Here is a 26,719-nt window from a genome sequence, read left to right on the forward strand (position 1 = left end):
GTCGTCCTGCATTCTGGACAGACCAAGTACCAGGAATGAAATAACTTGAAGGGAATCAGAGATGGCAGACTTCACACCTTTTATCCATACTGCATTGGTCATACATAGGTCAAAAACCTACATGTAGATGCACACAGACAGACAGATAGAGATATACATAACGAAATAAATTTCTAGTAATCAATGCAAAAGTGGACTGTCGTTATTGCGACATTTGTAGGTTACTTAAAGGTGTACATGACCAGGCATTTGCATCATTATATTACTTCATGGAAATATGAGGTCTTCGAACTCTTGTTTTATCATTTTGAAGGCAAGTAAATAAGGCTTTGCAGGACCCTTAAGGAGGGTAAGGTAATATAAAAATAACATGAATGTAGTCTTTCTGAGCCTGGCTATCTGCATTCAACATTGGAAAATGTTTATTACCTCCATGAGAAGTGGAGATTGCTTTTGGCGTGAATGTGTGATTGTGAGATGTTTGACTGTGTTTCTGGATGTTTGTAGTCAGCATAACTTAAGAACAGCTGGATGGATTATGATGTTTTGTATGAAGGTAGGTCTTGGTAAGACGAAGGTCAACCTCAATACTGCCCCCTGGTGTGTGACCTTTGTAATGCAGCAGAACTTTTTAGAATCTTTATCCTAGATGTGCTATGTTTGGTCTTGATATTTTGGTGACAAATAGTTTCTGATGTCAGAAAGAAGGTCTGTAGGCTTGGGCTCTCTGGCAGCTTGCTCTGCTATACTGCAGGGGCATTTTTGTTAAAATCTTTTAAAGTGTATAACTGAACAAAGGAACCAACTTGAAGGCTTTTGTGATATTTGGCATGAAGGTAGCTTAGACAGGGATTTCCACAATGAGATGCAAATTAGGGCTGAATTTCCATAACCATTTTCCACATTATGATTTGAAACATATGTAACATAATTATGCAGGAGTGCCAAAGAATTCATACGAATTTTACAGATTTCATACGAGTTTTACGGAATACATATGATCTATTACGAGAAACATACGAATTTTTCGGAATACATACGAACCATTACGCAGAAACATACAAGTTTTACGGAATACATACGATCCATTACGCGGAAAACATACGATCCTTACTAATTTGTTGACCATTGCGCTAGCACCGAATCTAGCTTTGTCTGGTCCTCCTAGTTGGTCTAAGCCTACATCAGTCTTAATCTAGTGCAGCTTGAGATTTTTAAAGTTTAGCCAGATGGGATATGCCATTATTAAGCTCTTAAAAGCCGAGATATCGTACGAAGAACTGGTTATCCCGAGTTAGCCATCTTGAATTTGGCGGACCCAACAAATAGTAAGGATCGTATGTATTCCGCTTAATAGATCGAATGTATTCTGCATAATGGATCGTATGTATTTCATAAAACTTGTATATTTCTGCGTAATGGATCGTATGTATTCCATAACACTCGTATGTTTCTCGTAATGGATCGTATGTATTCCGTAAAACTCGTATGAATTCTGTAAAATTCGTATGAATTCTTTGGCACCCCTGATATGGCAGGTAGAACATTTGCAAATACCAATTATGTACTTAAGGGCTTTATTCGCTTAATCAGCATGAAAACGTTATAATTCATTGGTGGTAAATGAGAAGGAGTTTCATATACATTGTGTATTTGCATAATTAATGTTTAAAAGTTAAAAAGGAATTCTGCTGAAACAATATGCTTTATATATATCTATGGTAGAGAGGCCATCATTTAGAATAGATATTAGTATGCTAGTTACAACTTACACCTTTATTTCCACAATCCATGAGCCAAAATGATATAAGAATTTTACAAAAGCTCTAAATATTTCAGACATGACATCGATCTCTGAAGTCGTTTCTCCCTTGAGATGGTGAAGACTTGCAGGGTCACAAGCTCTGGGCTCTGAATTCTTCTTACATCAACAACACTTTATCCAAGACAAGAAAGTATCAAAACACACAGCTCAACGTTATTTTAATGTACATGAATAAACAAGAAAAGCCCTCATACACATGTGATATATAGTCTTACGTATATGGTTGCTGATTGTCTGATTCGGGCTGTGTTAATATTAATGTTTACTCCCTGCTCTGGTGCCTTTCGCATTTCATGTTAACGCTTTCAGATTTTCAGATTTGGAGATAAGCAGATCAAGCATGATCGGCCTTTTTGTGAATCCATTGAGTTCTTCCACATTGCAGTTCATGTGGACATAAATGTTTGAATCCATCAGAACTGTTGTATTATCATGGCATGTCATAGTTTTTGTGTTACTTTTTGTTTTTTAGCAAAAAAAACATGCTTTTTCTCTATATCAACACCAGAAGAAGAAGAAGTTTTGCATGTTGAGGTTGGAATAACCAATAATGATAATCAGTATCAAGAGCTTTATGATGTCCAGGACAACTTAAAACATCCACTTGCAACTTGCAATGTGCAGACATTATTACAAAATGGTGGTACAAAATATAGAGGCTTAGTGTAATGTCAGTAACTACGAGTAGACTAGTATAAAAAGGCAGGGCTCGAAATTATTTTTTGGAAAGAAAGAATTTTGGTTGCACCACATAAGGTAAAGTTGAATGTCAGCTTAACATTAGTTTAATGCTACTGCCTCTCTTAAGAAATTTCAACCAAGCAATACATCAATTAAAATACAACAAAAGGTTATGTTGCTTTTTTGACACATTTCAAGAATATTCTTGAATAACCTTCACCCTATAGAGTTAGAAAATATCTAGGTGCACCAGTGAACCCACAGTCAAAAATTAGGTGCACGGGTCTAAATTTGGGTGCACACAGGTGCACATGCACCCACTATTTAGAGGCCTGCAAGGTATCATGTGCCCCAAAAATATATAACGTTAAAGCTCCACATTATCTGCAATGAACAAGAATTCAAACAGCCACCTTATATTGATACCTATAGTCTTACGTCATTGGTTGGTTGATTGTTGGAATATCAATGCTTAGCGGGTGGTTTACTCCCTGATTTGGTGCCTTTTGCTGACATATCATGTTCATAATTGTTGTTTGGTGTTGTACCATTCAGTCTAATTCTAAGGTTTAGATGCTGGCGTACCAACATCATTTGAAACCAGAATTCCTGATGTGATCTAAGTGCAGAACTTGGTAACCAGGGCCCTAAATGTGAACAAATAATGATTCGTCAGGGAGTCCTGCAAAAGTATAAACTTTTAAATTTCTACCAGGCAGCAATGTGAGAGGAAGAAGAAAAAGTCTATGTTGATCCCTTATATTGTTTGTTGGGAAGAAAAGTAATATCTCTTGTAAAGTTATTTGTCTGCCATTCCGGCCTCTCTTCCCCCCATGTGTGTACAGAAAATGTATTTCTTACCTTCAGGTACCTCCGAAACTTACCTTTCAACCTAGTCAGAATGTCTTCGGTTGGCCCTCTCTGTGCTGTGAAGTTCCTCAGTCTTTCTGCTGTAGGTGTGCCTCCCAGATGTGAGCTCTGGGTGGCTGTTCTGGACTGGAGTCTGATAAACAAGCTTGGATAAGTCTTACTCAATCTGGGCGTGTTGATTGTCTGGAGCTGGCTGTTTGAATATCAACATCGATGATGCATAATAATGGTTTGTTTCTTGAAATCGTCATCATGGTTGAAAACGTTTGGGTGCAGTTTTCATGTCAGCCGCTGTGGGGCACTTTTAGTTCATGTTAGTGATGTTGAAATGACCTTTGTAAGAGTTAATTTTCAGTATTTGACACTTCTAAAAGCATGTGAACCTCCAAGTTAATACTTTTCGCAAGCTTGGTGGCTTGCTGGAATATTTTACTACAGCTGAGCTTGAGTTGATAATTGCAACGGTTGTTACTAACATTTCGGTAAAGTATACTTACATTACACTGTTATGCTAGTAGTAAGGAATGTTACGTTTAATGTATGTGCTTCTTTCTAAACAGTGTGATGTCGCAGTGACTGACAACAAAGTAAGAAGGAAAAAGAGGAGGAAGAGAGGGTGAAAAAGAAAGCTGAAAAGTTGAGATGTAATCTGAGACAGAAAGGCCGATGGCTGTGGTCTTGGACAGGTGAGTTGATAACTCTTCTTAGCACCTTCTGTCTGGTATCCATCCTATTCTATTTCAGGTATTCTCTTATTTATGCTTCTACGCAGAATGGTCTGACCCCCATCCGTAATGAAACTGTTGGTCCTTACGACTCCTGCATTATTTCGGGGAACCAAATATTTCTTATTCAAGTATTGTTTGTTTGAAGCCTGTTTTCAAGTCGTTACAAGAACGGTGAAACACAGAGCCTGTCAGAAATCTCAGTTGATAATAGTTTTGATGAATATCCAAAAGCCAGTCGTTTCTCTACATTAGCTGGTGCCGGGTTATTCAGCAAGGGAAGCAGTCGGGGGTGCAAACCAGACACCAGGCTACTGTTAGCTGTGGACATCCTCAGAAACATTCAAACTGAAATATTTACTGAAGCCAAACATTTGACATCTAACCAGTGAGATTGCTTTGCATGTCTACAGCAGAACACTTCATTATCATCATCATCTGTCGACCCCCGGGGGGGGGGGGGACGGGGCAAGTCCATGCACAACCAAGGACCATGTGAGTCTGTCTGCCATGGCCACACCCAGGTCCTACACAGCCAGCCCAGCTCAGTTTGGAACAGTTTTATCATCATCATCATTATTGCTGCTTTCATCTGTCAACAATGCGGGCCACCACTACTTTCCACGCACTTTGGAGCTCAACCAACCCCAGGCTGAAGCTCGGGAGAGGTTTCGTTGGACCGAAGCCAGGTGAGTCGGACATGGTTCACTCCTATTGGATGACTCTATAGACACCACAAGAAAAGATCATCCATTGTCGCCAAAACATCCCTCTCCTAACGCTTCTCCTCTCAACTGCGGATTATAAAGCCTTGTTCTAACCGACCTTAACACTGTGAGGGTTAATCCCTGCTGAGACACATACAGGCAGAATGATTTCATCATAGCAAAAACAATCTCAGTGACATCTTGTCAAAACACTTACACAGGCTGATTATAAACACTTCAGTTCTAACTGACCTTGACACTGTGGGGGGTCAATACCAGATCTAACACATACAAGCAGAAGTATTTCATCAAATATGACAGCTTGTCATAATAAGATATATTGTGTACAAGCCTTAAGCAAATAAGGCTACGGTCAAACCAGCACCTGGCCAGACGGTTTGCGGGAACAGAAAGTACGACCAAAAAAAGACAAAAAGTACACATAAGACGTTTTTGACAAATTAATCATTAGCATAAGTTATTTATACGTATGATTCTTGATGTACTCTTTTTAATTTTGTTCCCCAAGCAGTCGGGCCGTAGCCTCCTTCTCAGACTTCCTATAACGGCTGCGTATATATTGGGGGGGGGGGGGTCGTCCCTCGGCTACACAACTCCCTTGGCTACACAACTCCCTTTCCGACATTAGAGAACCTTGACGCCTTTGATTGGTTTAATTTGTGGCTATAACTTGGCTTGATCGACAGTTGACTTCAGCTTGGAACTTAAAGATGTTTTAATTGTCTTCCAAGACTGGACTGCCAAAGAAAGAAAGAAGAAAGAAGGTATTCCTGCAGTTTAGCAAGAATCCTCCAGAGGGCACTTTCTCCTTAAGTTGTTGAAATCTTAATCATGTATATATTAAGGTAAACTTTGTTGTCTTGGTTTTAAGTGCATGCACTTTCAAATCTGTGGAATCTTGACTTAGAAAGGAATGGAATTTTACTCTTGGAAAGGCACAGATATTCCTCTTGAAACTCCTCAGCCTGCAAAGTTAAAATATGGCTCACTCCATGGTGCATGTCAGGTCCACACATTTGTAGCTGCTTTAGGGAAGTCCATTAAAACACGCCTGGTAATCCTGCATCAGCCAGGATAGGGCTGGAAATTCTTGACAATGTGCACTTTGGTGTACCCAAAAATGGAGCTGTGCACCTAATCTTTTAATGGTAGTTGCACCAGTGCACCTAGCTATTTCATAGGCTATAGGATAAAGGTTGCACACTAGTATACAGACTGTTCTTGAGATTTAAGTAAACCTTTGTTGTACTTTGTTTGATGTATTACTTTAAAAATTTGAAGTTAGCTATAGAATTTGAGATTGAGGTTCTTAAAAGAGGCAGTTACGGGTTTGTAAAAAAATTTAATACATTTTGCCGATATTTTACTTTATTTATGTTGTGCACCCAAAATTCTTTCTGTGCATCTACATTTTTATGTTAGGTGCCCAAAAATGAATTTGGAGCCCTGCAGGACCTACAAATAGGATCAAAGCCCTGCTAACTCACCAGCCTGAGGTCTGCCATACTTTCCCCTGACAACGCCCTCCCGGTATTCAGACTGTACACGGCGGATCGTCCGCGTTTCCGCCGTGGCCCCATGCAGGTCAGTGTGCCGGGTCAGGGCAGCCGTATTCAGCTTCACCAGTCTATATCCTACCATGTGGGGTATGCAGGGTGCTTTGATGTTGTTACAGTGTCAGGATCGGGCATAGATAGATCCGTGCTGTCATTGATTCTGTAAGGGGGAAAGCCGGACAGACCAGCAGTGGCTGCAGCTGCAGGTAGGTCCGTTATTTGCCGCTCTTTCTGCTTTGCCATTTGTATTATCTCACATACCAAGCCTGTCATTCAGTTATTGGTGATCAACGAATTCAGACCATCTTAAAGCGTAATGCTTGACTTTTTATTTTATTTTTATCTCCAATAAATTACATTTTAGCCTGTTATAACCTGGTGATATTTTTAGAAACGTTATTCTTAGATGTCTTACCACTTGATTCTAGCCCAACATTAAATTTTGATTAATCTGTTTTCATTTTTAAAAAGCGTGATATGCAAGCTGCTATGTTTTTAGAAACAATAATTCTTCCTTTTGTTTCCCTTATACTGCTTTACTTTACTTAACATTATCTAAATTTGTTAAAAACGTTTTATATAGAGACATTAGTTGAGTTATTTAAGCTGTTTTATATTGAGATGTTTGCTGTTAAAGACAGATAATGGTTAGGCTTTATTTGAAAACATTGTACAAAATCCAGATTTGATTTATGGATTCTGGAATTCTTATGGTAAAAGTAAAGGTAACCCCATAGCCATTTTGAGGCCGTGTCAATTGTGTCTAGGGCACAGTATTGGAAGGCAGAACCCATCCCTCTCCTCCTACTGCCTTTTACCTCCCCAACTGAAGTCAGGTACCCATTTTTACACCTAGGTGGGATGAGGAAAGTTTTGTTAAGTGCCTTTCCCATCAAGGACACAACGTCTAGCCAGGGATGCCAGGAATCGCACCAGTGGCCTCTCGATCTCGTGTCTGCTCTATTAAAGCCTAGCCATCGGCCATTTGATGCCACACGATAATCAAACATCTTATAATGCTTTATGGGGTGACCTATTTACTCAAGGACACAGGTACATGATAATACACAATGTTGCTTTTAACTGTATTATAGTGATTTTCATATTATTTATTCATAAAAGGCAGACAAAGTGTACCTTAATAATGTAAGAGCTATAAAGTGCATGGCCTTGAAACTGCCCTGGCCACATTCCAATCTCCAAGCAGATGTAGGGGTGGTTTTCTAATTGGCTTTTCTAGAAGTCCCACTTATGATGATGAGGGAGTTTGCTTGCCATCTCCACATCTCAAAATGATTAAAAATACTCCCTGAAAATCTGTCCTGATAAAAAGTTATAATTGAAGCTACTTTTTTGTTTTGTTTTATCCAGTTCACCAACAAACATGACTGAAAACATTTCATTTTTGTCAAAGGCAAAAGTTGTTCCTCCCTACTTTTGACTCATCGTCATTCACCACCAGCTTAAAAAATGCGATTACTTTAGAGAACAAATCGCCCTTCAGTGTTCAGGTGTGCTTCATTTCCACCTGTGCATTGTTCCGTCCTGCAGGTGTGACAAAGGTGCCTCTGTCCCCGCCAAGCGCCACATCAACCGCTACAATAGTGCTTCTCACTCGCCACACAATCGCTACTTTTCCTCCCCTGTTCTGTTGGTTTTGACAGCAGGCCAGCTGATCAGGGTGGTGACCTTGAGAAAAGAGTGACATTGTCTGAAGGTCAATTGGTGGGTGGTTCCTCTAATGGCATCGTTAGTGGGGTAGGAGCTGTGGATCGGGCTTTGTGCTTTTGTTCTGTAAGACTGACAGAGGCTCTTTATTCTCTTTTGTGTCAGAAGAGGTCCTAAATGCACACAGCAGATGATGATAGACCTTCAATTGTTCAACTCCAACCGATTCAGACCTCGTCAATGTTGAGGATTGGGTTGGGCAATCAACCAGAATTTTGTACTTTTGCTGATTCAGTGTACAGACGGATCTCAATCTCTTTATTTTGGTGTTTTCAGTCTAAGAAGAGGTCCCTAATGTACACAGCGGATGATGATAGACCTGTGATTGTTCGACTTCAACCGATTTAAAACTCAACTTTTTGTAATGGGTTCGGGGCAAACCTGGGTCCTGTGTTAAGACAGACCATCTTTATTTTCTGTGTCAAAAGAGGGCGGACCTTAATGTACACAACAGACCAGGGCTCGTTCCCCATTGACGGAAAAACCCTAACAATAACTACTGTAACAGTTTTTTTCCTGTCTCTGTGTAAACATTTCCGTCATTGCCCAATTTTCAGGCCAGTTGCTGTGAGTGTTTTATTCAAATTTGGATCAGTATATTTTCATATTACCAATTTTTGTCCATCAAAGTTGGCGGAATGATCAGTTTTTTCTGCAAATGACAGAGAGACGGGCACTGGTTAGAGCAGTAATGAGAACAGGCTACATGGGTATCATGAGAAGAAAATCACCATTATCTGAAGCTGAAAGATCACCTGCTGTAAGGTTAATGTTACAGATGGAATCAGAATTTATCAAGGTAACCTGTGGGTCAATGACCCCATTTTTCTGTTGTATCATTTTTGAAGGGTCACTTAACTTAATATGTTACAGTTGAGAACTCATACAGAGCATTTTTTATCTCCAAGTTTATCTTGGCCTCATGCTAAGATAAGCTCCTGAAGTTAAGAGCTAATTGCTTTCCTCCATCAGCCCTCCTTACCTCCCTGTAACTGATTGCCCTCCCCTTACTCAAGGTCATGCCAGGTGACCTTGTTGAAGTGTCCTTTTATTGATGTTTGGTGTTCCTTTGTAACTCAGATGGCACCAGGCTAAGATAAGCTCCTAGCTAGAAATTAAAGTTCTAATTGCTTCAATTCCTTCTTGGTCTTCAAGATAGTGTTATATCCCCCTACACTAGGTCATGCCAGGTGACCTTGTTGAAGTGTTCTTTTATTGGTGTTCTGGTGTAACTCTACAGAAGGCACCAGCTAAGATAAGCTTCTAAAAATTCAAGGTCTAATTGCTTTCCTCCCTCCCTGAGTCTTCTTAGTGTTGTATCCCCTACCCAAGGTCATGCTGGATGACCTTGTTCAAGTGTTCTGTCATTGGTGTTTGGTGTTCTGTTTTCACAGTGTAAAGATAAGCTCCCAGAGATTTGGGTTCCAATTGCTTTCCTCCCTCAGTCTTCTAAAATGATTGTCCCCACACTCTCCAAGGTCAAACTGCTGTTCTTTTATTGGTGTTCTGGTGTGCAGATGATTATGGGGGGTGGGGGAGGTGGGTCAGGTTTGGACAAGAGTGATGACAGTGATGAATAGAAGATTGACAAGGAATGAGTGGGAGAATATCAAATATAATTTCATGTGGCAGGATATATTTTCCATTAATCTGGATTCCATTAATTTGGGAGCCTGGATTAAGTGACAGTTAAACTGTTCCAACTGACTGAGATTGAGATTTCCTGGGCAGTGCGTTAAAGAACAGCTTGCAGCAGAAAAAACTTTCCAATTCGGTTCGAGTAGGCTTGTTCAAAGTAAAGTAAAGTTTGTATCAATGTTAGAATCAAGGGAACAACCATATGTTCTGACACCCTAATTTTTGCTTATTGGGTGTTAGAACAAGGAGTGTCGGAACATAGGGGCATTGGCACATACATGTAGGGGCGTTGGAACATAGGAGTGTGGGGACATGGGGTGTCGTGGCATAGGGGTGTCGGGGCATGGGGTGTCGAGGGACATGGGGTGTCGGGACATGGGGGTGTCGGGACATGGGGGTGTCGGAACATAGGGGAGTTGGAACATAGGGGTGTCGGGACATAGGGGTGTCGGAACATAGGCGTGTCGGGGCATAGGGGTGTCGGGACATAGGGGTGTCGGGGCATAGGGGTGTCGGGGCATAGGGGTGTCGGGGCATAGGGGTGTCGGGGCATAGGGGTGTCGGGGCATAGGGGTGTCGGGGCATAGGGGTGTCTGGGCATGGGGGTGTCGGGACATAGGGCTATCAGAACATAGGGGTGTCGGGACATAGGGGTGTCGGAGCATAGGGGTGTCGGAGCATAGGGGTGTCGGGGCATAGGGGTGTCGGGGCATAGGGGTGTCGGGGCATAGGGGTGTCTGGGCATGGGGGTGTCGGGACATAGGGGTGTCGGGGCATAGGGGTGTCGGGGCATAGGGGTGTCTGGGCATGGGGGTGTCGGGACATAGGGGTGTCGGAACATAGGCGTGTCGGGGCATAGGGGTGTCGGGGCATAGGGGTGTCGGGGCATAGGGGTGTCGGGGCATAGGGGTGTCGGGGCATAGGGGTGTCGGGGCATAGGGGTGTCGGGGCATAGGGGTGTCGGGGCATAGGGGTGTCGGAGCATGGGGGTGTTGGGACATGGGTTGTCAGGACATGTGGGTGTCAGAACATAGGCATGTCGGAACTCAAGCAGCTGGGTGAAATTTTGAAACAGACGTTTCAGACAGCAGCGGCTGACAAAAGAATATCTTTTTACCTGGATGTCTAACCTTCATCAACGTAAAAGTGGGATGTTTTTAGAAAGAATTGGGAAAAAGAACAATCTCCTTAATATGTTGACCTAAAAATGAAAACTTTGCATCAATAATTGTACTCTACCGGTTAAACTTAACTTTACATTGTAGGAATTGCACGTGGAACCACCTGTCAGTCAATGGTCGGGTGTCAATCAAACAATCAAACTACAAATTCCCTGTACCCCCCCCCACACACACACACACACACACACACACACACCTGTTGTAAGCACAATAAACAATCGATCATTGATGTACTCAACAGTGGAGCATTGATGGTTGTGAAACAAAATCGTGTCTGACTTATAATAGGTACTAATTGGACCACATTCACTGCCCCTTTCCATTCTATTGTACGCATGACTTTATTGCATGACGTTATATGATTTGTGAATCAGTTTCACAATAGTCAATGGTAATGGTTGTTGAGTGCCTGTATGTTTGATTGTGTTCTGTCCAAAATAAGCAGGTGAGTTACGGGGAATATGGTTTCATTGACACCAAACCTTCAGTGACTGATAGGTAGTTGCACGTGCCAATTATAAACAGGTATTGATGCTTCTGTAATGCAATCAGGTATCAGTAACTATTAATTAGACTGTACTTAATAATATGTATTTCACTGTTCCGTCCTTTTGTACAGTCAAACCTGCCCAAGAAGACCACTCAGGGCACCGATAAAATCTGGTCTATGTGGACAGGTGGTCACTACAGACAGGATTCTTAATATAGCTTTTATCAATGGGAAAAATCATCTAGCAAAGATCATAACATTGGCCAGGTGGTCCTTGTTTAGAGGTGGTCACTTGACTGTACCTCACAATCAAGCATTGACGTTTGTGTAATACAATCAATGACATGTATTAGGTGCTAATTAAACCATATTTGTTGCTCTCCTCCCTTTCTTTGACACTTCACAATCAAAGTATTGATGTTGGTGAAACGGGATCATGCTTTGGTTGCTGTTGGTTTGTGTAACCCCTGCCCCAAGTCTGACAGGGTGGCTGTGTCGAGACTGTTGTTTCGTGTTTACCACTTCAAAGTAAAGGTAAACAAAGAAGCTTATGTATAAACATCCTGGCGCGTGGAGCGTATTTGGTCAACATCGCCCCTTTTGACGTCTTAAAACTTCTGTTTCTTAAATATTTGGAAATATAGCCTTCAAGAAAGTGCTTCCTGCCTCACGAAGGAAAATGTTTCTTTAAGAAGGTGAACAAAGTGACTTGTGTAAGATAATCTCCTGTAAGCAAGAAAGGTGAGACATTTTATGTGATGCCCTTTACAAAACGCCACTTGTTTGCCAAGGAAAGTGTAACCTGTTTACTCAACAGGACTCAAGTTTTCGTTGAACTTTTGCCCAAATCCGTCCATTCTGTGGACTAAATGGGCCCTGTTTACAGGAAACATGGCTGAAAGGCCTTTCTGGTTGCAGCTCTGTCGTTGTTCGGTAAGCGAGCGGAAGAGTTTGTGGCACACCGGCGACTACAGTGAGGTAGGATACAGTTTACTGTAACCGTTCGGCTCCCTGCACTTCTATAAACGCCCCTTCAAAGGGAGACACTGTCCCCGGGAAAGACTATACAAGCCTCGCCCCGTACAATGACCCCGAATTACGGCCACTTAGTAAAAAACAATGTCCCAAACTTCCGCTGGGAGTCGGCGATCATCGTAAAAAAAAGCTTCTTTTGTCAAGTAAGCAGACGACCTTCAATAGCCTTGCTGATGACAAGGTTGTAATGGCATGTTCTGTAAATGATGGACAGATTTCCTTCCAAACTTGGCCTTGGGCCAGTTGGGTGGGTGAGGTCATGTGGGGATGGTATAAAGCAGGGACGGGGCAGCAGATGTTAGTCTTACATGATTGGTGCTTGTGTGAAGCGTGTCAGACTGTATACAAGCCTACTTGTGCTTAATGAGGTTTCAATGTTAGAGAGAAAACATATCTCATCCCACATTGTCAAGAAAAAATTGAGGTATGTGATTTTAGTCTTTTTTTTTTTGCTTGCACATAAGCATTATCATAATGTTTGTTATCAGGGATGTCTTTCTTTGTAGTCTTTGTGTTTCTTTGTGATTTGACGAAAAGCCAAAGTTTCCATTCTATCTCTTGTTTCCAAACTTTTTTGGCATTTTACTTTTTTCTTTGAGGTTCCTGTTTCTTTCTTCTTACCATATCAGTTTGTAACATATTTATTTCTGGAGCAAAGAAAACCATTTTTATCTAAAACCAAAAGAAAACTTTTTAAAAGTTTAAGTGAAATCAACAAAAAATTTGTAACGTTAGACTTTCAAGCCACCTGGTGTCTGAAAAGTGTAGAAAATTATGAATAATCTCTCACTATAATGTACGATCAGAGTTTTTATCAAGGTGCAGCAGGCAAAAAATATTAGGTTACGATCATTTAGAAGTCTGTGTAACATGAAAACCAATGAGAGGGCTGCTAGAAGTCAAGGGACTCACCTGAAATTTTAATGGCTGGAGGGTGACGATTTAAACGCCTCGTTAAGATTCCCCCAGGTATACCTGCACAGGTGAGTTGTTGCCTAAGTGCACTCTCCCAAAGGTAGTTAAGATGGTATACCGGTATACTACTGTCAGGGTCTGCATCTTAGGTTAGGATAATATCCAAGCAGAGCTCCGGCTTGTTTTGGATGTTTTTTAGGCGTTTTTATGGAATTTTCTACTTTGTCAGGTTTCCTTTTCTTCTGCCAGCCAAAAAGCGCAGCCAGAAAAAAAAATTAAACAAAATAGAAACCCAAATCATAGCGCATAAAAAGATGTCCAAAACAAGTCGGAGCCTAACCTCTGCTTAGAGAGTGGGGTTGAGTTAGGCTTGACTTAGGTTTACAACATCTTGCTCTGAAAACAAACTTTACATTTTAAACCAAAATGACTTAAAGTTTACAGGAGTGCAACAAAAAAATTAGTAGGCTTCCACGTTTCCGGGTTACTGAATGCTTTGGGCAACATAACTTTACTCACAGTTTAGAAGTCAGGGGATTCCTCTGAAATTTTAATGGCCGGAGGGTGGATGTCAACACCTTGTTAGGATTCCCTGGGGTGGGTTGGTGCCTAACAGTGTTGACAGGAGCACACTTCTGTCAGGGCCCAGAAATCTGTCTCATGGTTATTTCAATGTCATGGGATTTGGCTTCAATTTTTAAAACCTATTGGTGAGGATATCAACTCCTCTTTTAAAATTCCCCAAGGTGACCTTGTGCCTGAAATACATACTGGGGAGGGGGGCACACATCCATCATACTCTGCCTAAAAGGACTGCCCAAGGCCATGTTCTAAATCCATTTTGGGACAGTTGAAATTTTAATGACCTGAGCTGTTTGCTGTGACTTAACTTCAGTGAAAAGCCAATCCATTGTGCGACTGTATACATATAGCGCTACTATTGTTTCAAACGTGGGAACTCAAAACCGTGAACACTCCATTTTCTCCCTACGGCAAAATTAAATCCCGGGAACATTTCTGCATTTCCAGTATTACTTCACCTTGAGAACTCCCCTAGGTACCAACAGTGATAACTGACTGCCTGTAGAAAGTTGGAATAGCTGGAAAGTGGTGACACTGGGTGGATGGAAGACTGACAGGTGGTACCCACCATTCAACACTCGCCTTACAGCAAACATACTTCCAAAGCCCCTGAGTTAGCGAGCCCACGTTTGTCAGCACAGTATTACATACTACTCAGCAAGTTTCTGTTTCCCATGGCAGTTTGCAATATCCACTCTGACTCAAAGATTTAGTTTCAGTTCTACATCAAGAAAACAAAATCAACTTCAGTATAGAATTTTAACAATGTTAATTTTATCAACTAAGAAGGGAGAAATACATTAAACACAATGTAACATTACAGCATATAATCAGACGTCTGCTGCAGAATCATAACATTGCCACCAATTTCAAGCCCTATTCCACTTTAAGACAGAGATTGTTTCATCCCAAGGACAAAATCAAGAACGACATTAAGTCTGACGTTGTTTACCGACTGAAGTGTGAGGACCCGCATTGTAAGGACACCTACGTCGGTGAAACTAGCCAGCCCTTGAGGACAAGATATAAACAACACTGCAGGGCGAGCAACAGCGGTTTTTCTTCTGCTATATGGCATCATCTCAACAGACATAACGGACATTCGTTCCAGCTTGACTCTACGGACATCTTAGATAGGGAATCGCGATGGTATGAACGTGGTGTCAAAGAAGCAGTGTATGAAAGGATCCATCGACCATCACTTAACCGGAAAGGGGGCCTTCGGATCGAACTTTCCAGTACATGGGACAGTGCTTTGAAACGTATTTGATTATCTATTGTGGGTCTGTTTTTGGAATTTAATGTTTTATAAGCCGCTTTGACATACCTTGTATTTTAGAACGAACATCTATTTATTCTGAACATTTTTAGAACGCTTTTTTCGTTACCTTTTGTTTATTTAGAACTTAGGAATTAACATTCTTTACGCATCCGTAAGTAAACTTCTCGTTGAAAAAGGGCAGTCGGATGGACGCCCGAAACGTCCGATTTTTATCGAAATTTATCCAGATGTAAAGTTTAAATCGTACTACTCTATTTGTTCCTTTCTTTTGTATTGTGTGTTTAGAATACAAAGTTATATTTATTCAGACAGTCAGAGTTAGATACTGGGCGACAGTTAGTAGTAGTAGCATATGATAACCATGATGATACTCTTTCATTCATTGCATTATAACTATAATAAAGATACAAATTTATTTTTCCACCAATTTGGGCAAATGCAATTATACCCCCTTACACACCCACCAACCCACACATAAATGCACAATCCTCCCACCTGTTCTCATGTCACAGTTCATATTGGGCCCATCAAAAACAGATTGGGTCTGAAACCAGAACCAGACTGCTAATGAAACTGTTGACCAAAACAATTTTGCAGAGGTCAAACGTTAATGTTGGGGTATGACCTTGTGATTGGGTTCTGTCACGGCCTGCAGACTCTTATTAAAAACAAACAAGACCTTCTATTACCTGGTGGTGATTTCCACCCTTGACCTTGGAGACCCTCGCCCCCTTGGGCACTTAAGAACACTGTTTGTCTTAAAGAAGTGTTATTTCATGGCTGAGTGGAGGTGTCACTATGTCATGGACACATTGGGTCTAGACTTTGATAGGCCATGTTCTGTCTTTGAGCTTGCAAGTTATCATTACACACTATTTATGAAATCAAAATCTGATTTTGATGTTGTCTGACTTTTCTAGTGTCTTTTACCCCATCTGCTGAAAACTAAAGATTTCCATCAATGTCACAATTTTTTGATTCAGTGGCTTCAATTTTCTTTTTATATCCTGTTAATCCAAAAATTTTCAAGTCTAGAAAGTTAGTTTCTAAATATGTCATGCATTGTCTATTGATATTTTAGTTTTAAGCTTGTAACGTTGATAACAATTTGACATTTTAATCATATCTGCTTGTTTCCGTCGAGTTTCTTGTAAATGAAGTTTAATGATGTCAGGTTTTTTTCTTGGATATGTCTTTTACCTGATCTACGTAGAGTGAAAATCATTTACCAGTGTTGCATCCAGTGCAGGAATTCCACATTTATTTCAATGGTTACGATAGTTTCTTTAATCCCATTGATTTTTATTGGGCAAGATTTAAAGAACCACAAAAATAAAGTGATCATGACCTCAGGAGTTGAAAGTTCTCCCACCCTGGGAACAAACTTCCTCCAGGCGATGTTGTGTCCCTGAGAAATCTTAAGTCTCAGATCCTTATCTTGGAGGAGTCTGGACTTCAGCTGGAGTCTCAGGCAACTTCAACACCAAGGCTCCTTCCAAGACGCTGTCAAAGTCGACCACAAGGAACCTACCATTCTTTGGGTAGGCTGCAAATTTTACCTAATACACTTTTGACTTCTGAATTTTGAAAGTTTGATTTTCCAAATTTCAAGCAACTTTTTTGCTGTGCACCTTACTAACAGTCTGTATGTGTGATGGTCAAACCCCATGGGTGAAGTACTGCAGGTTTGCAGTAGGATTTTGAGTACCAAAAAGTGCCTGCAAACTGTACATAGTACTTTCACAGTGTGATCTTCCAGCCCTTCCCATATGTACACACTGGTTGGACCCTGCTGTTAGCTATAAGCAGCTGGAAGAGGCCGGTGGGTACGAGTCAGATATCTCCTGTAAGCACTGCCCTGAACTGGTATGTTTTAAGTAAGGGATTTTCTTTTCTACTGGGGTAATAGAAATGTTAAGTATTCCTTTAACATGTTTAACACTGGAGCATACAACTAGACCTATTCTAGAAGTATTACTTTTGTATGTATCCTTTTGCAAAGAACTATTAACTGGAAGGATTTCCAAGATAGTGTCTCAAATTACTACTGTGTCTAACTTGATTATCATCTATCTATTCTGACTAATGCATTGTATTCTTAAAGCAGATATCATATTACATGTGCGCACCATTGAGTAAACTATAGGGCCCAATTTGTTAGATTCTAGACTTATTTCCAGAAGTGCTTTACAAGATGTCTGCTGTAATAGATGCTGCTATGTCAGATCCCAGCTTGGGGTGATGTCTTCCAAGGAGTTTTGTGGGTTGAGGTTGTCTGGATGATTTAAGGGGTTAGCTGACTGGCCAGGTGTCTTGGGGCACATCTTGGGAAATGTCTTTAGGTTGGTAGACCTTAGACAGTCCCGGATTTCCACATCTGGAAAGACATATGTATAGGGGCTGTTCTGTTTTAAGCGTTCAAGGAGGGTTTTGTTATTTCAAACATTCTAGAAAACTGGGGCTTAGTGTTTTTTCTGTGAATTTACCTTTGTCATGAAAATTAGTTTGAAAGTCCTTTAATTGTTTTTTGTAGCCATGATCCATAATGGTTTCATTTGATTTGATTGGGATTGCAGTGGTGCACATACACGAGGGACACAGGCAGCTATTGCTGGTGTCGTGACCCACGCATAACACATTCTCCATTCCTCTATTTTTGCCCCATTAGTACCTCAAGTTTATTTCCTATCGTCTATCAGAATAGCTACAACCAATCTGCTGTTATTTGATTAGGAGGCGTGATATCCGTGAAACAAGTAGAAGTATTTGTTTGGCCCAGCATAGGCAGCTTAAGGAGTACCGGTAAGTATGTCTTAGAGGACTTTCTTTACAAGCAGGAGAAAGCTAATTCTTAAGCTAAGTCAGAGGTCAAGGTCACATAAAGAATTGTGTGTTTTTAATGATGAAAAGTCTCAGGGCACACCCAAATATAAGTGTGCTAGAAATAACTTCCCAGTCAGCTTCATATGACTTCAAAAAACCATAAACATGTGTTTAAAAAAAGATGCCTTGTTAGCTTAAATTGGCCCAACTTGAAGCTGGCAGTCCAAACTCAGCCGGGGATATCCCAGACCATAGGGGGCCTTGTCTCAGCCAGCCTGAGGGATACCCCAGACCATAGGGGGTCTTGTCTGAGCCAACTTAGACCAACACCTGCAGACAATATGGGGACTTGTATGTACTAAATGACATTTTTCTAAAACAGATTTGTGACAATTGTGAACCTTGCTTTATTCATGAAAAGCTCCATTCGGCCTGCAGGCCGCTTTTCATTGAGGTCATGAGGGAAGAGGTAAGGGTCAGACAAAATATTATAGAGGATTATATCATCTAAGTCTAAATAGATTCAAAAACAGTGTAGTCTTAATGTTTTGCACTTTCAAGTTCCGGAAAGGGCTCACACACTCAGGGTAATACGTTAGGCTCACTTCGACTTTATGATCGGTGGCAACTTGTCATCATCATGAACAAGCTTTGTCATGGATTACTGCCAGTTTGTCTGAGGAAGCTAGGGCCTTCCTGGGAAGCAAGCCAACATCAGTGGTGCTGCCCCATGAATGTCACCCATGGAATCAGGCTTGTGTTAGGGTTAAACCCTGCACCAACTGTGCAGTAACTGTTGTTAAGTCTCTGCCAAAAATTGGGGCTATTTAAAGTTGAGTACCTGGTACATCATCTTTAGCCTCCGGCAGGCATTGACAGGTCTAGTGGGAATTGTCTGGCGTACTGTACTAAGTGTACGTAGTCCATTTCTTCTTGCATTAAAGAACCCAACACACTTGTTGATAAGAGTAGGGGATCTTGGCTAAAAAGCAACCCATGGAAAAGCTGCATTGCTGTAGCCGATAGGAAAAGCATTACATGTCTAGCCTGAGTACCAATTCCTCCGTAGAAATCGCTTGCTCAATCGTTTCAAAGCAGTTACTAAGGAAGATAAGGTACCCAGGCTATTTCACCACTTTAGAAGATGACCTGTTTTACCTCGACCTCCCCTTGCATAATTGATTGGGATAGGATTGCTCTTACTTAGGGACTAGTCCTTTAATGTTACTCTAAGGGAATACATACACAGTGCCCTATTCCTCCAGGGATGAAATAAGTGTACCCACCAGGTCCTGTCAGCCATGTTTCAATGTCAGACTGACAAACTGGCTGTCTGGTAGCCTGTCTCCCGGCAGGCTGACATTATGGTGCCATACAGAAGTCATGGACTTCATCTTGCCATCAAATATCCTGTTAGCTCTATCCATATGGCAGTGACAGACTGGCTGTTTGGTCGGCTTAGCACAGAACTCTACAATGACCTTGCCTTGGGTGATTTCCAATAGCAAACTACTAGATGTAAGTACATTGTACTGTACATATGTTTAGTTTCGCAGTGTTTCTGTTTTGTGTAAAGACGGAAACTGAGGCTTTTACAGTATTTTCTCAGTTGAAACAATTTGGTAGCACTGTGTAGTTGTAAAAAAGCACATATTTGCTGTGTCATCATTTTATGGTATGACCATGAAAACCCACAGACATAAAACCACCCCAAATCTGTCATGATTTACAGTAAAAGCCTGTCTTAATCTCTGAAAAGTCTGACAAGGTGCCATACTTGTCTACATCAAAGCTGAACTTGATCTTGGAGTCCCAATCCTTGTGATAACTCAATCAAAACGAAGTGTCCTCAAATATCCTGTCATCTATGTCCATATGGCAGTGATAAAGTAGTTGTTTGCTACATGTAGACTCTGTCTGGTAAGGTTTGCACCGAAGTTGACCACTTCAGAGTTGCCAGGGTCATCCTTTGCCATCAAACTGATTCAAAGGAGGCCTGCATGCCTCTTTTCTGTCAAGGTTTTTCGACTGCCTGTGCTTTGCAGGGAAAGCCATGATCTTATTGGTGTATTTGATAGTGAGGTAACCAAATTTTGGGTAAAGGCTTTCCTTGAATTTAGTGTATTACTTAGAGTGTTCTCCAGAAATAACTCGGAGTCCCTCTCTTCATTGGGCAAGCAGTCAGAATTTCTTCGCTGCTGCAGTTTGACTTCTGTCCACTAGGTGGTGCCTGTAATATCAAACCTCCCTTTGATAGATATTCAAACTGTCCACAGCACAGAAATCACAAAAATTCAGATGCCCCATCCATTGAAAGAAGTGACAGCTTTAGAGAAAGGTGAAAAAATGTATAGCAAAGTCAATGGAGGCCACTCTTTCCTTGGGTCTCAGTGCAGTGTTGTAATGAAAACTCAATGCTGCTCTTTTTGTCTGAAGGACTAGAAGGGTCTCAATGTAGTTTAGGTAAGGGGGTGAAGTCTGCTATCTCTGATTGCCATGTCTATTCTGTTCTCAGACTAGTTTTGCTGGTTTAGAGTTCCAGCCACCTTTTTAAGACGAATTCAAAGCAGTTTGGGTAAGGGGGTGAAGTCTGCCATCTCTGATTGCTTTGTTTGTTCCCTTCTAGTCTTGCTGGTATAGAGTTCCCGCCACCTATGTAAGATGAATGTAGTTTGGGTAAGGCCTCACCAATTTAATTTCTTGGTTAACAGATTTTCATTTAAAAGATTAAAAAATGTAGAAAAAAAAAAATCATGAAAACAGAAGGCTGGGCCAGCCATCTGTTTTCATGAATTTTTTTTCTAAAATTTTTTTTTGGGGGGGGAAATAAAAATCCGTTAACCAAGATATTAAATTGGTGAGGCCTAAGGGAGTAAAGTCTGCCATCTCTGATCGCCTTGTTTGCTTTGTTCCAGTCTTGCCAGTTGGGGGTTCCAGCCACCTATGAGAGCCTTCTCCTCCCACCTGTTTCCTGTACTCCACAGAAGTATGTCTGAACCACTGTGAGGAGGCACTACTGCACCTCAACAGGTATGTTATACTTGATATGTTATACACAGGGATAGCCCTAAGTACTGTAAAATGCATCTAAGTTCGCGTGGTTTATATTCTGCGCTAAGGGGAAAATGGAGTGTTCGTGGTGATTTTAAGTTTGCCGAAGTGCTATAGTTACATACTGCTAACAGTAAATGTTTGCTGAGGTTTAAAGTTTGCGGTGAAACGGTCGCCGCGATAACTGTGAACGTAAAACTGCCGCGAACATTTCTGCATTTACAGTATGTTCTGAGAACCCAGTATGTAAGGGTAAGGGGTAGGGGTTTATCAAGTCCTGAATTTGTCATACATCTAACATCATCTCCTCAGGTCTGCCAGGTACTTAGACCTTAGACCTTATATGTTATACAGCAGGAACTTAAACGTGTTTGATCTTATTGGAAAGGATTTGAAATACAATCATGCAATGTCAACTGTCGTAAGTCTGCCAGGTACATGTACATGTACCTAAAGACCCAGGCCTTTCCTGAGTGTGCATACCTCAGGGATTACTTAAACTGCAACGTTTCTCAAAATGTGGTGGTCGACCTGGTGGTACTTGTAGGTACCAAACGGAGTGATGATACATGTAGTTAAGTGTAATTTAAGGTAGTTATCGTCTTTGCTTCCTATAGATTGGGAAGACCTTGGCACAGAGCCCAGGTGCTGTTCTTTGAATTGGTATCAAGAAATAATGCCAAGTCTGGGAAGAAGTTGCTGAGAAAACTTCCCAAACCTTGAATCTAAAGGTTAAGAACACCACGACATGATGATGTATGAAGTTCATTTCCTTCAAGAGGAAGAGAAATAAAAGCAGTTTGTAGTAAACAGAGAAACGCAATCTCACCAACCTTGGTCTGGCCTAAGCTTAACATACTGCAGCTTTATGCAGAATGTGTGATAAGGGTGAAGAGTGTGGGAATGTTTCCTCTCTTGAGTTAACATTTCTCATCTGACCATGGCCTCTGTTTAAGGTGAGGTCACCACTTTAAATTTGTAATCTGCTTTGCAGTGGCTTGTTCTTTAATTGACTTATTCATGAAACGTCTTGGCTTAATATGCTACAGTTTAACACTGTTTGAGTTGAGGTCATTCCTTTGAATTTGTAATCTGATTTGCATCGGCTAAGGTTCTTTGATTGACTTGTTCATTAAATGAATTGACTCACAACAGCTTTTCACTGTTAAAGTTTGTAGGGTGAGGATTATGGACTGTTTCCTTCCTTCAGCTCAAGTTTCTACCCTGGTCTTGTCTGGCCATGGCCTTAGGTTAAGGTTAGCCATTTACTTTCTTTCTTAATCTGTTTTGCAGTCGTTTATTCTTTGATTGATTAATTTGAAATGCCATGGCCTAATATGCCACAGGTTCACATTGTAATCGCTTCAGGGTCAAGATTAGGATTGTTTCCTTTTGTCGGCTCAAGTTTCTACCCAGTCTTGGGTAATAAGTTGGGGTCACAAGGTTCTAAGTTTTGCAGTGGTTCATTTTTAGATTGACTTCTTCATTAAATGTATTAAGTTAATGTACTACAGCTTTGGATTGAACGTCTGCAAGGTTAAGATCCTGGGCATGTTTCCTTTCTTGAGTTCAAGTTTCTTATTTGACCATGGCCTAGGCTAAGGTGGGGTCGCCAATTTCATAGTCTGTTCATTAGATATCTTTAAGAGTGTGGAAGTGTTTCCTTTCTTGAGTTCAAGTTTCTTATTTGACCATGGCCTCAGGTTAAGGTAAGAAAGCCACTGTCTTAATCTGTTTTGCATTCACAGTGATTTATTCTTTGGTGGACTTCTTCATTAAATGTCTAAGACTTGGCTTGAAATATGACACTTAAACTGACGTCTGGAGGGCCAAGATAATAAGATTGTTTCCTTTCTTCCAGCTCAGGTTTCTGCCCTTTTCTTACTGACCTCACCATGGCCTTACTGTAGGTGAAGGTGAGGTCACCACTCTATTTATCAAATCTGTTTCTCAGTCTTTCATTTCCCGACTATTTACCAGAAAGGCCTGTAGGTATGGATGGTGGGATGAGTTCAAACTGCTGTCTTCATCGCATTCTACCCATGGTCTTTAACCCCCAAAGTATCATCATGGTTGAATAGTTGAACCTTGCATGCATGGTAGTTAGCCAGGAATGATGGGAGGTTAAATGAAGGTCAGGTGGTCATTTTGTCATCTAAATTCCATTCATTCATTCATTCATTTATTTATTTGCACATTCATCCCTTTCCTCTGCAACTGATTTAATCATTGAAAACCAATTTTGATGGCTATTTCAATCAAAAACAATGTAAACATTTCTGCTTATGTATCATTAATGTGAAATCAATCATCATAAACCATAGACAATGAGGTGAAAAACATACTGGAGCTTACAAATACTCTTTATGCTGATGTAAAGTCTGTTTTCTGCTTGTGTAACTTTGTTTACAAACATGTGTGATTGACACATGCCACCTGTTACATGTGAATGGTTATAAGAGGTGTGCTACAATTGTGGCAAATGTTGATGTGAGGGAATGTGTCCTTCAGAGGACCTTCAGTCTCAACTGACACAGACTTGTTATTTTGTTGCCAACAATGTAGCAGTGTTTTTCTCAGTTCAGACTGAAATTGTGTTGCCCAGAATGGGATTTTGGACGCTTCAGCCCTTTACCAACTCGACCCAACACCATAACCATAACCCTAACCGAGTTGACCAGGGTGTCGGGCAAAGTTGACTGTCCCGAGTTGGTAAAATGCCACAATGTCATGTTTACTTTGCTTTGTACAATCCATTGACAAGATTCCATGCTTCAAAAAAAAAAGTAGAAGATTCTATGCATACGAAAGTTGGGAAATATAACCAAAAAAATTTTGTTAAAATGTTTTTCTCACTTTTCTTCCTTAACAGGTGCGTCTTTTCTGGCTGTAGCATGACTGTTTGGAGTTTTAATTAGCGTTGCAGTAAGGCCACATGTTGCCCAGTGGTGACACTCAATATCACAAGAAACATGCCAAGGTTGGACCTCAACCACAGATGGAAACACTTCAAAACAAGGGCCAGGAATCTCAAGTAGTTTGATAGCCTACTTGTCGGACTTTGGTCTTTGATAAAGCATTTGATAACAGTACAAAAGTTAGTCAAATTGGACAGACTTTGTAGATGATACCATCAACTACCTTCTGTGACTCTGTGTATCTAATTACCTGGATGTCTAACCTTCATTGACGCATTTGAAAACCAGTTTCTTTGTAATATAAAGTCTTAGACTATTTATTTTGATATGTTGACCATTGATTTTATGTTGCAACTACAAAAGGGCTTCCTTGCAAATCAGTAAATTGTCAAGCTGAAGGGACCGCCCTAAAGATTGATAGGTAAATGGATAACTTAGTGCTTCCCCCTTTCTCTCTCAATGGAACGATCCTCATTAGGACATATTTGAGTGAAACTATAACAGACCTAATCACAAATTAAGACAAGCCTCTTTCGTCAACCGAATTTCCACCGAGCCTCTCACAGTTGACATTACAATGATCCTAAGAGTTTGTTGAGACTATAAGTTGTACAAGACGTCGGGTTGAAATAAGTCCAAGAAGACACAGTAGCTAAAGATGTACAAGAAGATCTAGAGTTGAAGTCTGTCCAAGAAGATGTTCCGATCCCCTCTTGTCTGGAAGATTTCCTACTTGCTTGTGGTAATTCCTCCTGTCATCCTTGTGTTTGGCACCTCCTGAAGGATTGCTGGTGTATCTGTGGAGTGGGGATGCTGGCTTTACATGCCCCAATTCTAACATAAGAACTCTGAAGGAGCAACAGTTGTGTGGCAGGGTGGTTCACAGATGACAAAGATGTTAATTTTTTCATAATCTCCCATTTTGCAATCGTTTGCTGAAGTTTGATTGTGTATCCTTTCTGTGGAAACAAAAATGTGACCAGTGCAAAAGTTAAAAGATTTTTTACAGTACTTTGCAATGATGCCCTAGCCTGTGTACCATCCTCCATAGCAACTGCTGGCTCGGTCTCTTTGCTTAAACCACGGATTTAGCAAGTGAAAAGATTGAGCCAGCTGTTAAGGTCTCATTCATGAGTTTTTTCACCCCATAGGCTTACATGTTATAATACATGTTTTACAAGGGCTTGTTCGTAATGAAGCTACAGAAAATGCACCAATATTATTCATGCTATGTTGAGAACATTTACCCTAGATCTGATGTAAAAAAATTGCCAACAGTTTCACTACATTTTTTTTTATAGCAATTACAAAGTGCACTTAGCTACAGCCCCAAAATGCACTTTCCAGCTTTAAGCGCATGACCGCATCACCTACGATGGCCGGCTGTGTACATCCGACCTCGCGCGCGGCTGCCAAACTTTGCCTGCTAATTTCTTCAGATACAAACAAGCTTTCATCAGTTTGACGCTTGAGATCGGCTGGACTGGCTAAGAGAGAATTTCCCACCGATATAGACACACGTTCATGCAGCCGTTAATTTTTTGGCCATGGATTCTTTTAGGGTACCCACTCGGAGTAATACATGAATGAGACCTTAATATGGAGGATGGTACCCAGGCTAGTGATGTCCCTACGATGTAAAATCAACTCAGTGTGGCCTAATTCAGCCCAGCCTGCTGCATGTGGTGAGAAGAGGCCAAGGAGAAACAGAACCAGTAAAGAGGAGCCGGGGGCACCAGGGCCGACCCGACCCACTCAGTCATCCCGCTAATCTGTGTCTCATGCTCAGGTTAACCAAACACGCCCGCCCTGGACTTGACCTTGGGGCTGTGCCACCTCCTTGGAGGGGGAGAAGACGCCTGGAGGAGACGTTTCCTTGGCCTCTTGGTCCTTAAGTGTCCCCCACAGTGTCAGTCTTGGGTTCTGATGACTTGCAAGTGAGATTAAATGGACTGGAGGAGTGAAAGAGTTAAACACTAATAGCTCAGAGCTTTGAAGATAATCATTATCTCTTCTTACGTCAATGAAGATTAGACATCCAGGTAATAAGATACGCCAAAAAAGCAATTACTCAAACAACTGGATATGATTTTGGAAACGGTCAGACGTTTCAAGTAGCATCCACTACTTTTCATAGTTCGTGGTTATAAACCTGCTGTTCAACTGATCTTGCTCACAGTCACTGACGAAAAGTAGTGGATGCTACTTAAAACGTCTGACCGTTTCCAAAATCATATCCAGTTGTTTGAGTAATTGCTTTTTTGGCGTATTACCTCTTCTTGTCATTCTTTCATTCCTTCAGACCCTTGTCGTACACACAGTGCGCACAGGGCAACAAGTTTCCTTGCTCTCTGTTTCAGTATAGAGGGGTATATTTTTACAGGGAGGGGTTGCTAGCCCTTCCCCTTCAATGTGCACTACCAAAAATAATTTTGCTTGCTTTTGTAGTTTTTCTTGTTTTTCTTAACTCATGGACAAATTTTCTTATATCAAGAATTTCAAGAATGAATAAGAAAAAAAAATTGAAGAATTATAATTCTTTCCATGGAAATTCCCACAACAAGAAACACTTTCCTAATTCTCTGAAGTTAAGAAACTATTTCTCAAAAAGATTTTCACCCTCAAGAATTTCTAGAAATTCAAGTCTAAATTTCTTATTTTTATTGCTATGTTTAAGAAAATGTTAAAACT

The 26,719-nt window shown here is 40.9% G+C and overlaps 1 protein-coding gene across 2 annotated transcripts in view; it reads left to right on the plus strand.

Moving 5' to 3' along the window:
• Nucleotides 1-4,360: 4,360 nt before the first annotated feature.
• Nucleotides 4,361-26,719, plus strand: part of LOC136438501 (A disintegrin and metalloproteinase with thrombospondin motifs 16-like) — a 191,343-nt gene continuing 168,984 nt past the window's right edge. Inside the window, exons 1-2 of one of the 2 annotated variants that reach the window (XM_066433311.1) lie at nt 4,361-4,790; nt 20,975-21,089. The gene's annotated coding sequence lies outside the window, so the exon portion shown is untranslated. Of the gene's footprint in view, nt 4,791-12,788; nt 12,882-20,974; nt 21,090-26,719 lie in introns of those variants that run through there. The other variant, XM_066433310.1, reaches the window with a different exon arrangement.

The sequence above is a fragment of the Branchiostoma lanceolatum genome, chromosome 7, assembly GCF_035083965.1.
Source record: "Branchiostoma lanceolatum isolate klBraLanc5 chromosome 7, klBraLanc5.hap2, whole genome shotgun sequence".
Lineage (NCBI taxonomy): Eukaryota > Metazoa > Chordata > Leptocardii > Amphioxiformes > Branchiostomatidae > Branchiostoma > Branchiostoma lanceolatum.